Source organism: Haemorhous mexicanus, chromosome 2 (assembly GCF_027477595.1).
Source record: "Haemorhous mexicanus isolate bHaeMex1 chromosome 2, bHaeMex1.pri, whole genome shotgun sequence".
NCBI lineage: Eukaryota > Metazoa > Chordata > Aves > Passeriformes > Fringillidae > Haemorhous > Haemorhous mexicanus.
In genome coordinates, this window is record NC_082342.1 from 5,348,386 (window position 1) to 5,361,459 (window position 13,074).

The window sequence follows — 13,074 nt, forward strand, 5'->3', positions numbered from 1 at the left end:
GAGAATGACAGGAAGATGAATCAGGGGAGGTTTAGGTGAGATATCAGGAAAATGTTCTTCACCCAGGTGGTTGGACACTAAACAGGCTCCCCAGGGCAGTGATCACAGCACCAGCCCTGACAGAGTTCAAAAAGTGTTTAGACACTGCTCTCAGGCACGTGGTGTGACTCCTGGGGTGTCCTGTGCAGGGCCAAGAGTTAGACTCGATGAGCCTGATGGGTCCCTTTCAACCCATCATTTTCTGTGGTTCTTTGTTTCTACAACACCATGAAGTTTCAATTCCCACACTGTCCCCACACGTGGCACCCAGTCTCCATGTCCTCTGACTCTGGGTTCTCTCTGAATGCCCCATCTTTGCCAGGTTTCTTTGGACCAACACACACAGGTACACCCCATTCCTCCACCTCATCCCAGTGGCTGACCTGTCTTGCTGGCTTGATGTGTGCCTTTGAGCCTGGCCTGCAGCACTGTAGCTTCTTGGGGGCTTCTGTGTGAAATGTGGGGCTGGGAGAGGACACGAGGGACCCTCCTGCAGCACAAAGCTTTCACTCACAGGTGGCTTTGGGGCACTCTGCCCCAGCTCTGAGAGTGACTGGCTCTCAGGGGTCTCTGTGGTCAGGATGACCCCGAGATGTGTTAGAGTCTCTCTTCCCAGCCCGGCAGCCAAAGAAGGGGTCATGATTCTTCTGTTCTGGTTTTCAAGGTTGTTTATTTGCTGTTATCTATAACATTCTTTTCCTGACCTGCTGAGGTCCATTCAGCAGGTCTGTCCGTGGCACACTGACCACCTTCAGGGCGGTGTTATCCTTTTATACTAAAAACTACGTGTACATTATTTACAATAATTTTCCAATACCTATCACCTATGTTAGACAGTCCATCTCTACCCTAAACCAATCCAAAAGTGCCACCATCACCCAGAAGATGGAGGCTAGGAAGAAGGAGAAAGAACGACAGGGCATGCCCAGATTCCTCCATCTTGGGATCCCGAGCCCCCATTCTAAAAACCCCAAAATTCTACTTTTCACCCTCTGACAAACTAACTATCATTCTACTTAAACTTTTGTGGCTTGTAAATCCTCATATAAAGGTTGATAATTTTTTTTCCATGGGTCAAGATCAAAGGCACAGGGGTCTGGGGCTCTGTGCCAAGGTCTCTGAGCCCCCTGGCCGGGGCTCGAGCCATCCAGGGCAGCCAGAGAGATGTCCTGGGTTCCGACAACTGGCTTAGCACTTAAGCGTGACTGCTGCAAAAACAGTCTGCCTCTCTGCTCACCGGGTGTAATCGAGGTTCACCCACCTGAACCCAAGGAAAAAGCTGGACGAGCAGCTGGCACGCCGCAGGAGCCCGGGCACCGCACCCGACACCCCGGCACGGTGCTGCCGGGCAGCCCCGGGCTGTGTCCGGGCTGGGTGCGGGCAGGGAAGGCTGTGTCCCTGGAGATGAGGGCTGGGAGCCGCAGCACGGTCAGCTCCAGCCCCGGCTCCACCGGCAGCGAGAGGGGCGGGTGTGTGTGTGTGTGTGTGTGCAGCTGCAGCATTGGGCAAGAGATGCTAATGGGAAACAGAAACAATTCAAACTGCCTGGTGGTGGGAGAAACACTAACAACATTATGGCTTGGAGCTTGTAACAGTCCTGCTGGTGAAACAACTGCCGGTGAAATTACGGTTTTTTTCCTTTTCTTTTTTTCATTAGGACACAGAAGTTTTCCAGCTCGTTATACCAGGGCCAGCAATATTCTTCAGTGTCAACAGGGGCTCGGGTGAGCCAACATTTTTTCTGCTAAGGAAGAGGAGCAGAACGTTGTCTCCCTTTCCAGTGTGCTAGTCGCTAGGAGCACTTCATGTCGCCTCAGGCCATGGGCAGGCAGAGGTGCAGGGGTGTCCCTGGCAGGGCACCACAGGCTCCCAGGGGTGTGCTGTCCCCCTTTCCCAGCAGATGCCTGCAAGGCAAGCACATTGCAAATGTCACCCTTTGGAGAGAGAGGCTGTGAGGGCTGGGGCCAGTCCTTTTTTTCCTCTGGGAGGTGGCAGAGCACATTCTGGATAATCATTTCATGCTGCTTGGGAGTGGTGCATAGTCTGGTTTCCCTTTGGTTGTGTTAATTGTGTGGTAAGGTGCCTAGAGCCTTCTATTGGCATCTTTATTTATTTAAATACAAATGAAGAAGGCATTGAATCAATTGTTCTTTTTTCTTCCCTCTCTCTTGCCTTATCATTGTTTCTATCACGTACTCTTAGCTGTACTGGGCTTTTGCTTTTTCAGCTGAATCAGTGAGATCATTAAGTGAGAGTCCCGGGCTGAATTTCCTGCAGACTCAGGGAGGCTGCCCTGAGGAAGCACACCTTGCATCCCTGGCTTTCCCCTACTGCTATTTCACCCACATTACAGGGCACTTCCTAACTTTACTTGCTGGCCAATGCCTAATTCTGTAACCCCTTTCAAGCCCTAACCGTCCTGCAATGCAAAAATAAAGAAAAAAGCTGCACAGTATGGCAACAATTGAGACCAGAATACATTTCTCTTACTCCTTCAGCTACTCTGCCTTTCATCTGGATGGGCCAAATTAAAATTACATGACTGGATTGACCCCTTTACTGTTTTATCTCTAGCTTCTATAGCTACGAGCAGAACCCAGTATTCCTGGATTTGATCATTCTTCTGCTATTTAGCAAGTAGTTTGTAACCAAATGGTAAACTATGAGTTGAGGCCCTCTCTTCTCGCCAAACTCCATAAAATTTAATTACTCCTGGAGTTCAAGTGGTGGCATGTTTTGTGAGAGATCTGGAGGCCTAGTATGCAGCTTTCAGATAGACATTGAAATTGAGTTTCTGATGTTTTCCCCTCATTTTTTATTCCCTACAATTTATTAAAGTCACATATTGCAACCTTGCTGGAAAACTGTTGTGTATGTCAGCAATCTGCTCGTCGTGGTCTGCCAGAGATCAAAATACCTGTATGCTGATTTCAGGGCATTTGCTATGAGTATGGACTGGTGAAATCAGAAGTGTGGGGTCCTGCCTCTCTGGTTACATCTGTAGCAGGATGAAGGCAGCCTTGGTCCTTCCCAAAAATCCAATTCAGCCTGCACCATGCAGAGGTCAGAGCAAGCAAGGCTCTTCATTAAGGACTGAGCTCCCTCTGCTTGGAGTCTTGTTTGCTTTTAAACTTTGACTCTTCTTTGTCTCTGGCCAACTACTGCAGAGGGATGCTGGCCTCATTGCTTGCCCTAAATTCTATTGTACTTACCTCATTACTCTCCTAATGACAAGCTGACAAATGCCTTTGCTTGATTTACTGGCAGTGTTACAGGTGTGTGGAACACTTGTCAGTACCTTGCTACTACATGCCTAATTTTTCAAACGGCTGGGTGTGCTAGCTTCCTTTGCAAGCTGTCTCTGTACACTTACCTGGTCTAATTCCCCTGCCATGGCTTTATCACATCCCTGCACCCTAAGCTTACAGAGCTATGCCCTAAGATTTCACAAAATGGTTTGGGTTGGAAAAGAACTTAAAGATCATCCATTTCCAAACCCTCCTGCCATGGTTCCAAACCCTCCTTTCCACTAGACCAGATTGCTCAAAGCCCCATCCAACCTGGCCTAGAACACTTCCAGGGATGAGATATCCACAGCTGCTTTGGACAATTTGTTTCAGTGCCTCACCAGCCTCGCTTCACATGTCCAAGAAAATAAATCAGAGCATACCTGCAGGTTTTGATGTAGGAAATGAACAGTGAAATGGCACAGTGCAGCAGCCCTCCAGCTGCTTGTGGGTATTTATGGGTGTGCTGGGTCAAGGAGGGTCGAGCACCCACCCTGGGACAGGCAGCAGGGCAGAGGTGTCCCTGCTCAAGCTCTTCCCAGGAGCTCCCACCTGCGGCAGCCCAAGGGGGCAGGTTTGCATCCCACCCTTTCACCCTCATCTCCTGCTCGTTTTAAACCAGGCAAGGACATTTTCACTGATGGAAGCCCAGGGAACAGAGCTGGCCACCACCTGCAGGAGACCAAACCGAGGTTTTGGAGCGAGGGTGCGCGGCAGGTGAGAGGGCTCCCGGCCCCGCACAGCCATGGAAGGGAACAACACCAACATTTCGCACACACATTTCTCTACCAGTTGGGCAGAGCTCTCCTGCTCTTCTCCTGGCTGTGTTGCTAGGAGAGGAGCGCTCTGCCCTCCTCATGGCTATGAATAGCTCTCGCTTGTTTATTCAGCCCAGCTCCGCCTGCTGGTTACAACCACAGCCGGCACCACCTCACGGCATGACACCACCGGGAAACAATGCACCGCCAGGGAACGGCCCCCTCCGGCCCGGGACGCTTCGGGATACCTCTGCTGCAGCCGCCCTCTCCTCCTCTCACCGCGCTCCTCGGAGCATCCTCTGCCTCCAGCAGAACGGGCTAAACCCGGCCCAGCTGCGCAGTGTCACCCCCAGAGAGCAACGCTGAGAGCCAGGACCTGTAAATCAGGGCATCGGCTCAGAAATCTGGCTCGAGAACACGCACACACACACCATCACTTCACGGTCCTTTTCTGCCATTCCAGCGTCAGAGCCTTTCACGAGTTACAAAAGTTACTTTTCCCTTTTTTTAGTGAAGGCTGATCTTCTTGCATAAGCCCAAGAATTGAAGACCAGGGACTTCAAGAAAAGTAACAGATGGCTTGAAAATTGGCAATAATGGGATTCCTGAGATTTTCTTGAGAATATTTTGTCTGAGGTGTGACCAGGAATGAAACATCTCTAGCAGTGATATTAGACAGTCTGTATTGACACGGGGAAATACTGATGGGGTTGAGTGAAAGACTCTCTGGAGCGCTGCAAAATGTCACTTCAGGACACTTACTCCAAGGGACAGAGGGACAAGAGCAAATATGAGCAGTCTACACATTATGAGACAGGATATGTGTGCACAGGCATCCACAGAAAGCTGTGCAAGTTCAGGGCAGCAGAGCAGACCCAAAACTGCAGCTTTTGGAACAGCCTGAGAACTCAATGAGAAGAAAAGTGCTGGGCAAGGCAGAGCAGCATAGATCAGAAGAGATATGGATGGCTGCCGCACAGGTACAGGTGAACCAACCCTTCTTTTTCAGCATTGTGAGCTTCCACATGCTCCTACTTTCTTGGACATCTCGTCTTTCTCCACCTGGAAATTTGCTTGGGATGAAATCTCAATACTGCATATGCTCATCCAGAATTTCCACATGCCCATCAGGCCTTTCAGATACTTGGACTGCTGAACATCCAGAAATTCAGGATAGGTTGACTGCACACTGGGGAGGTGAACTGTATAGCATTCACACACTATGTCTAATGAATCCAAAAATTGTCAGACCTGCTGTGCAGATGATCTGCATATGTACAGTTTGCCCAGTGTGCTCTGAAGGTGTCTGCTCTACCCTGTACTCACAGAACATCCAAATGGTGCAGGTGTATGTACTCCTGCTTGGAAAACAGGACAAACAGAGGGGTTTTTTACACATCCTTGATGTATTTGTAGAGGAGGGAACAGCTTCAGTGTAGCAGGCAAAGAAACTTAGGTATTTTCTCTGTCTGTGGGGGTCAGACTCTCCTATGCCATGCTGCTTGTTTTTCAGCAGTCGCCTCTACAGAGCTGGGGTTGGGGTCCTGTTGTTTAAGACATTGCATGTGCACATAGTGAAAAGAGGTTATTTTTCCTGCTGCCCCCCAAATCTTCCACCATGATCTAAACCTATAGAGGTGCAAGAAAGGGACATCACAGTTCTTACTTGAGAGATGAGCTGAATAAATGGAAGCTCCTAGCTGCCTAAAGCAGGACCCAGGTGGAGTTTAGACACCTCAGTGCAAAATGTGATCCTGTAAATCCTCGTTTAGCTCATGCCATGTGCTGGGGATGCCCAGACCCCTCACACCAACCACATTTGACTGTGAGGCCCCATGGCTCTGCTCTGCACCTGTCTGGCAAAGGCTCCCACCTGACAAGGCTAAGCACAACAGCAGCAGTAGAAAAAGGCCAGACATGAAATTCCTCCTTGCCTAGGGAACCATAACTCCAGGAGGGACTCTCTGTGAGCCCCCAGAGAGGCTCACCCTTCTTTTTAAGGTGCAGTGTCCAAAGGGATTAAAGCCTCCACGGAGGATATATGAAGACCCAGCCCACTCTTCCTTCTCTCCTGCAGGGCTTTCCTGTCTGCATGTCCCATGGATGTGCTCCAGCTCCCAAGGTGCTGGCTGTTCTGGAGAGGGCATGCTCACCTCTTCTGCCACAGGCATTATGATTTTCCTAAAAGCGTTGTGGCTTCCCTGGGCACACACACACCCAGGAGAGGAAGCACCCACAGGAATCAGCAGCCTGGCTGTTTGAGCTTTTGGCAGAGAGGAGGGGGAAGACCATGCTCCAGTCCACCCTTGGGTGACCACTTCCAACTTTCTACCTCATGTCTCTTTAACAAAAAATTAATAAGCAGGAGCTGGGCAAAGGGACCCACGTTTCCCTTCATACATGGAGTGCCATGAGATCAATGAGATTAAACATGTGCTTACATGCTGTCCTGAACTGTGGCCATGGGGAGAGCAATGGGAAAGTAAACAGAAGGGAAACGTTATGGAAATGAAGGAAGAGGGAAAATCCACCCTGCCAAGAGCAGCAGCTCTCAGCAGTTACTAGAAGATATGGCCTCACCCAGAGCTGATTAGGCATTAGGAAGTCCAGGGACTGAAAGGAAGACAAAGTCATTTTCATTAAGGTTGAAAAGCAACTAAAAAGAGTGAGATTTGGAGCAGCGGAGAAAGGCTATCCACTGGGTGAAAACATTCCCAGAGAAGGTAAACTTAGCTGGTTTCACCCAATTAGCAGAATGTGGATACTTAAAACCATCAGGCTTCAACCTGTGACAATACAGGGAAGCTTTTTTCCCCTAAAGACTCTAAAACCTGGAGATGAATGTCAGGCTCTGCAGAACCCTCTGCACCAGAAGGCACAGCTGCTGCCCTGTGTCCTGCTGTGGAGACTGGGAGATGAAGCTGGACATGATGACTATGTTCCATCCTCTGGCTTTGCTTCTAACAGGCTGAGAGTGGCAGTCATCCTCTCTGGAGGACCAGCTCCCAGCGCCTGCCAAGGCAAGGGTTCTTGAGCAGCCTGTTTGGGGCTGACACCTTGGCCAAGGCTTTGGTGTGGGTGCACCCTACCAACTCTCAAGTGCCCGACTGCAAGGGGTTGATTTCGTTTTCCTGTAGGTCAAATTCCAGACTCTGCATTCCTATATCTTTTTATATTCTTCACATAGTCTTTGAACATTTCACCCAGATCTTTTGGAGCTATCCTGCTCTTCCATCAGGGAAATTTGGAGGTGTGCCTCTGATTTTCCAGCCTTCTCTCCTGGCTTTGCTCTTCCCCTTCTCCTTTCTCCACAGTCAACCTTGGTTGTAGTCCTCCTTTACCATTTGACCTCTATTTCTCTTTCCTGGGGAGAACCTCGTCTGCATCTGCCCTAGTATCCAAGCTACAAATTAGACCTGGTTAAAATTTCTTTCAGCAAAACTGCGACTTGAATAAAACTTTTCTGAGTTTTGGGGGAATTGTAGGAGCTCTGTTTTTGGGAAGTGGCTTTTCTGTTGAGCACTTGAGTTCAAAAACGTGCATTTTCCCTTCTGTTACAGGTTGAGAAGATGACCTTGTGTAGGTCACTTCATCTGCCCAAATGTTTTACCACTTGTTAAATTTAGATAAAAATACTTGTCTGGGTTAGTAAAATGTCTTTGAGATCATTGGACAACAAAAGCTATCCAACCGGTGATTATTATGATTATTATAATTACTTTTATTAAATGAAACCAGCTGATTCTTGTGCAACACTCTTCTGGGCTCCACCAGACCTTTACTGGTGAGACTCAGAGGAAAAAAAAAATCTTTTGTTATCCCTGGACAGGGATGTGTTTTTTGAGATTGAGTTTTGTGGTTTTGTTACGAAACTTATGACAGTCGGTCATGTGGTTTGCTTTCTGGGCCGACTGAACCCTGCTGAACCCGTACACAAGGCAGCAGAGTTTAATGATTCACAGGGGCTATGTTTTGGGTTGGCTTCTGCTGGATGGAGGCCGTGCAAACCTGCATGGCCAGGGAGCCCTCTCGGCTGAAGTCACTGAAAAAACTTAGCTCAAATCTCTGCAAGCCTGGACCCAACACGGCCCCGCCGCTGGACCAGGCCTATTTTAGGTGTCTTGAGTTCTAAGAGCTGGCCATGCCTTGTGATACCTAGACTTTCTCCCTGAACAACTGAGCTTTCCCTCTGTTTACAGTAATGGTCGGCTGCAAAATTTTTTTGGGAGTCCATGAGGATTTTTTTTTTTTTTTTTTTTTGTGATTTCTCCCTCGCCTTTCCCCCTTGCCTCCCACCGCCGCGTTGCTGCAGGATGAAACTGACCCCGAGGCCCTTGGCGCTGGGTCTCCGCCGTTTGGCGTGCCCGGTTATTTGCACGACCTTGGGAAGGGGGAAGCGGGGCGAATTCCTGGCCGGCTCCTCGGCAGATCCTCGAGGAGCCGGAGCGCTGGGAGCCATGGTTCGTGGCGGCGCTGCCGAGGGTGGGACGCGGCGGACCTGTGCTCTTTACTCGGCGGGTTTAGCGCTGCCTTTGCTGCCGGAGGGAGCCTGGAATGCCCCGATCCCTCCCGGCCAGGGGGAAAAGCGGGCTCCTGCCGCGTTCGCGGGGAGGCGGCGGGCGCCCTTCTCCCTGCCCCGCGCCTGTCACCGGAGTTGGAGTTCGCATGGAGGAGGCCGGCGGAGGAGGAGGAGGGAGGCGGGAGGCGGGAGGAGGAGGAGGAGGGAGGGGGCCGCCTTGTTTGTGGCTTGTCAGCAGCCGCTGGAGACAAGCCTCCATGTGTGAAAGCCGCTTGGCATGAATGCCTGGGCCGTACCAAGCGCCGCGGCGCCCGCGGGGGGAGGCGGCCCCGCCGCCCCGCCGCCCCGCGCAGACAAAAGGCCCGGCACGGCTTCCCCGTGAGTTGCCCCGGTGCTACCGTAGTGCCCGCCCGGCACAGCAGCGCCCGCTCCCCGCCGCCCCCGCCATGCCGCCCCGCGCCCTGGCCGCCTGAGACAGGTAAGCGCCGGCCGCGGGCGGGGGTTCCGAGCCGGCGCCGCCGCCCCCGGGGCCGCTCCCCGCCCGCCGTCGCTCCCCCGGCGCGGCCGGCGGCGGCGCGGAGCGGCCGCGTGTGCCGCAGTCAGCTCCGGGCCGCTGCCCGGCGGCCCCGGCTCGGCGGAGGAAAGTTTTGCGGCGGCCGCGGCGCCGTGCCTCAGTTTCCCCCCCGGCTCGGTTTGCCCCCGTCGGCGGGGCGCGGGGAGGGACCGCGCCGGCCGCGGGGATCCCGGCACCGGGAGGGACAAAAAGCGCCTTCCACCTGTTGGCTTCTGTTCCGGCGGCTTTTATGGGGGCGGCGAGCCCGGGAAGGGCCGGGGGGAGAGCCCAGGGCGGCCGCCGGCCCCGCTGCCCCGCGGCGGGGAGAAGCCCCGCGGGGGAGGGTGGAAAGCCGGGGTCTTTTGTCAGCCCTCCATCCCGCTGCCTCCGGAGCCAGGCAGATCGCCGCGGGGATGGGAGATGTTTTTTCCCTCCTGGATGTCGGGAGATTAGATGAGATGTATTTACAGTTGCCGTTTATCAGCAAGTAAATATCGAGCTCGGCGTGAGAGCAGCAACGTGAAGCCTGCTTGCTTGCTCTCTTGCCGGAGGTTTTGTAGCTGTTATCCTACTGTTGGTGAGGTGATAATGTGCAAGAGCCAAAAAAAAAAAAAAAAAAAAAAAAAAAAAAAAAAAAAAAAAAAAAAAGGCGAAGGGCAGAAAATTCCTGCTACTCACACCCGGGCTTATCGCAGTATCGGTACTGGCTTTGGTTAAATTTGAAGGGATATTTTTTTCCTGGTGGCATGAGACACAGAAAGCCTCCCGAAATGCTAGGTGCATCCTCACGAGGTCTTTTTTTAAGTTTGTCGTGTGCCATCGTTCAGGTTTCATTGATTCTAGTTGTTTTGTTAAAAAATAACCTACAAGATTCTGAGCTGCACAAATGTTCGTCATCCTAATGTCCTGGCACAACCTATGCGAGGCAGGAGCTGGAAGAGGGGGAGAGAGTGAGGATATGTGCTTTCCCAGTCAACGCTGGGAGGAGAGCATCATGTGTTGAAGAATATGAGCAGGAATGGGAGATGGGGGAGGGAGTCTAAATTGTCCTGAGACCCTATTCAATCCAGCAAGGAAGATGGAGGATCTTGCTGCTGCAAAAAATGCACGGCAGAAATCTCAGCCAGCTTCTCTCTGACTTGTTACCTCCCTTCAAAAAAAAATAAATAAATAAGCAGGAAAAGAATCAAAGCAAACCCCTGTGATTTGCTGTAACGTTTTCCATGATACCTTTATCCCACATGCCTTACAGTCAGTCCAGTGATGGAGGTATGTGAGAAGCAGGGAGAGAGACTCTGAGGCTTATCATCACAGGAGGGAGAGAAGTATCAGATCATGTTTGAAAGGAGACTTGTCAGGCAATGAGGTAGGGAGGAAAAATGCCTGTTCTAGGCAGCTGGACCTGGGGAGAAGAAGGAGGTTGCTCCAGGACCTATGGTTCTGAAGCTGGGTGGAAAATCTGTGGAGAGGGGATGTAGACAGATGGAGGAGCAGGGAGGAAGGATGTCTGAGGAAGACCTTGGGCTGTCTCCTTGGAGGGCTTTGAAAAGAGGGGAAATTCTGAACTGAATCAGGGCACGGGCAAGGCTAAAGCACAGCTAAGCTAAGTGTGATGTAGCAGGACTTTCCAGTATGGAAGAACGCAGAGGTTGAGTTTTCTAACTTGGTGGAGTTTGGGGCATTTGGTGAGGGGAAGAGATTTCTGTAGCTGGAGTGATTGTGACTTGGGCAAGAATTGCATTTGGGAGAATGAGGAGAGAGTGTGTGGCTTGCCTTGTCCATAGGTGGCTTCTGTGGTAGAGGGGCCTTCTGTTAAAATATCTTTGTAAATTTCTGTTTATTTTGCTGGAATCTGACAGTAGCAAGGAGAAAGTCATCTGTCCCTTGTGAAGTGTGGGGATGAAATAAACCTTTATTGCTTTATTGATGTTTCCACGCACCCAACACCTCCACACATATGGAATCTGCAAGTTTGTGCAAAAACACCTGCTTGAGTTGCACATCCTTACTCTTGAGGGGCAATGTGCACATGTTGTGAGCGTGGTTCCTTCGCAGACATGGCCCAAGTCTCGTGTTTTCCTCAGTTTACAGGATAGTTTGTTCCCTCAGCCTGGTAGCAGTAGTATATGGCAACCAACTTTGTGATAGCACCAACCGCACGTGAGGTGGCTGAGACTTAAAACCAGTATGTGACGTGTTTTAGCTTTTCCATTCATGGCAGCATTCCCGTGATGGAGCAGGGACATACCACATGTATCTCGCAGGCACAAATACAGTGTTACACACATGCACATGCAGAGGACAGATCTCAGGACAAATATACCCCAAGTCACTCTCTTTGAGAGGAAGCTGAAGCAGCACCAGCTCGTTGCAGGCAGAGCTCACACGCTGCTCCCACACATGCAGATTGCACGTGTGCACGCTCTACCTTTCTCCAGGATCACCTGTTTGAATTCCAGCTGGGCTGGCAGCACTGGGAAGTTTTGCACCCTCCTGGATGGGGATTTGATGGCCTTTCTGTTCCAGCTTGGCACTAGACGGGCTTGAGCCACAAAGGCTTAACAACAGGGAACACTAATGAGCCCCTGCTTGGCATGCTGAGAAGAAAGGCCAAGGGCTGAGTGGGCATAAAAACAGTGGCATGGAGCCCCTTGGCCAGAGTCTGAGCCTCGGCACGAAGGCTGGGGAGGGAGCAGAGTCTCTGGAGTTGGGAACAAGCCGGCAGCGCTGCAGCAAAGGCAGGAGAGGAGACCATGTTGGGGGGAGGAGAGCAGGCTGCTGTTTCCACATCATCTGAAAACTCAACCTGCTGTCAGGACAGAAGGAAGGCTTGTGCATATTTTATGTCACTTTTCTCCTTCTAGGACAAGCTGCTGATCTGATCAGCTATGCACTTTAAAATCCTTGACGCGCCAATCAGCAAGTATGACTCGAGGCCAATAACCAGCCTTGGCCTCCTGCCTCCGCTCCTTTGTGGACATCCCATGCCGCCCTTCCCCGGAGAACGTGTGCACAATTAAACCCTGCACGGCGTTCCTCAACTGCGGCATGGGATGTGACGAGCTGCATGGAGACGGGGACAGAAAATGGCAACGTGTCAGGGCTGGGGGGGGTGGAGGCGGGGAGGGGAGTTGGCCATTTCTTATGCTGTTTGCTGATGTCTGGAAGGAGACTAAATGGGTAAATCGGTTTTCCTTTGAACTGGTGGTGTGCTGTTCCAGTCAGCTGCTCTTGCTTCAGAGGTCTTCAGTGCCAGCTCAGGAGTTGGTGGGGCTGGCAGTAAACAAAATGTATTTTACTCCTTCAGCCTGAATTTTGTTGGGGGCTGTCAGACAAGAGATTTCTCCTCAGCAGTTAGTTATTCAGTGCTGCTTCTGCATGGCAGAGCCACTTGAACCACTGGAGATGGGAGCACCACTGGTGCTCCCTGCCCTGTGCCTGAGGGTGCAGACAGCCCAGGCACCCTAGTTTTGACAACAGTCTCTCACACACAAACATGTAACTCCTGTGTCCCATAAGCCAACTCACTGCCCTAAACACCATCTTGGGACACATGGGGAAGCGAATATTTTTTCTATATGATGCAGAGCTGTGACCCTAACTGAGGCTCTGCTTTATCCTTCACTTGTCCCATGTGAGAAATGGCCATGGCACATGGAGGTCTCACAGAACTTGAGGTCCTGGCACTGATCTGATGGACAGCCTTAGGCAAATTGCCTTAAAGCTGGTGTGGAGCTTTCTGCTGCAGTCTGTGAGATGGGGTGATGCTTGCCCAGCACCCCAAAGGGCTGTGTGTGTGTGTGTGTGTGTGTGTGTGTGTGTGTGTGTGTGCAGACACCACGGCAGGCTCGCACACCAGCCCACGGACAAAGCGTGTGGTTTTGCACTGAGCGTGACTCACGCGACGGTAACTTCTGC

At 51.4% G+C, this 13,074-nt stretch overlaps 1 protein-coding gene across 3 annotated transcripts in view; it reads left to right on the forward strand.

Moving 5' to 3' along the window:
* Window positions 1-8,923: 8,923 nt before the first annotated feature.
* Window positions 8,924-13,074, forward strand: part of BCL9 (BCL9 transcription coactivator) — a 57,999-nt gene continuing 53,848 nt past the window's right edge. For all 3 annotated transcript variants that reach the window (XM_059872398.1, XM_059872444.1, XM_059872439.1), the window contains exon 1: window positions 8,924-9,081. The gene's annotated coding sequence lies outside the window, so the exon portion shown is untranslated. The remainder of the gene's footprint in view (window positions 9,082-13,074) is intronic.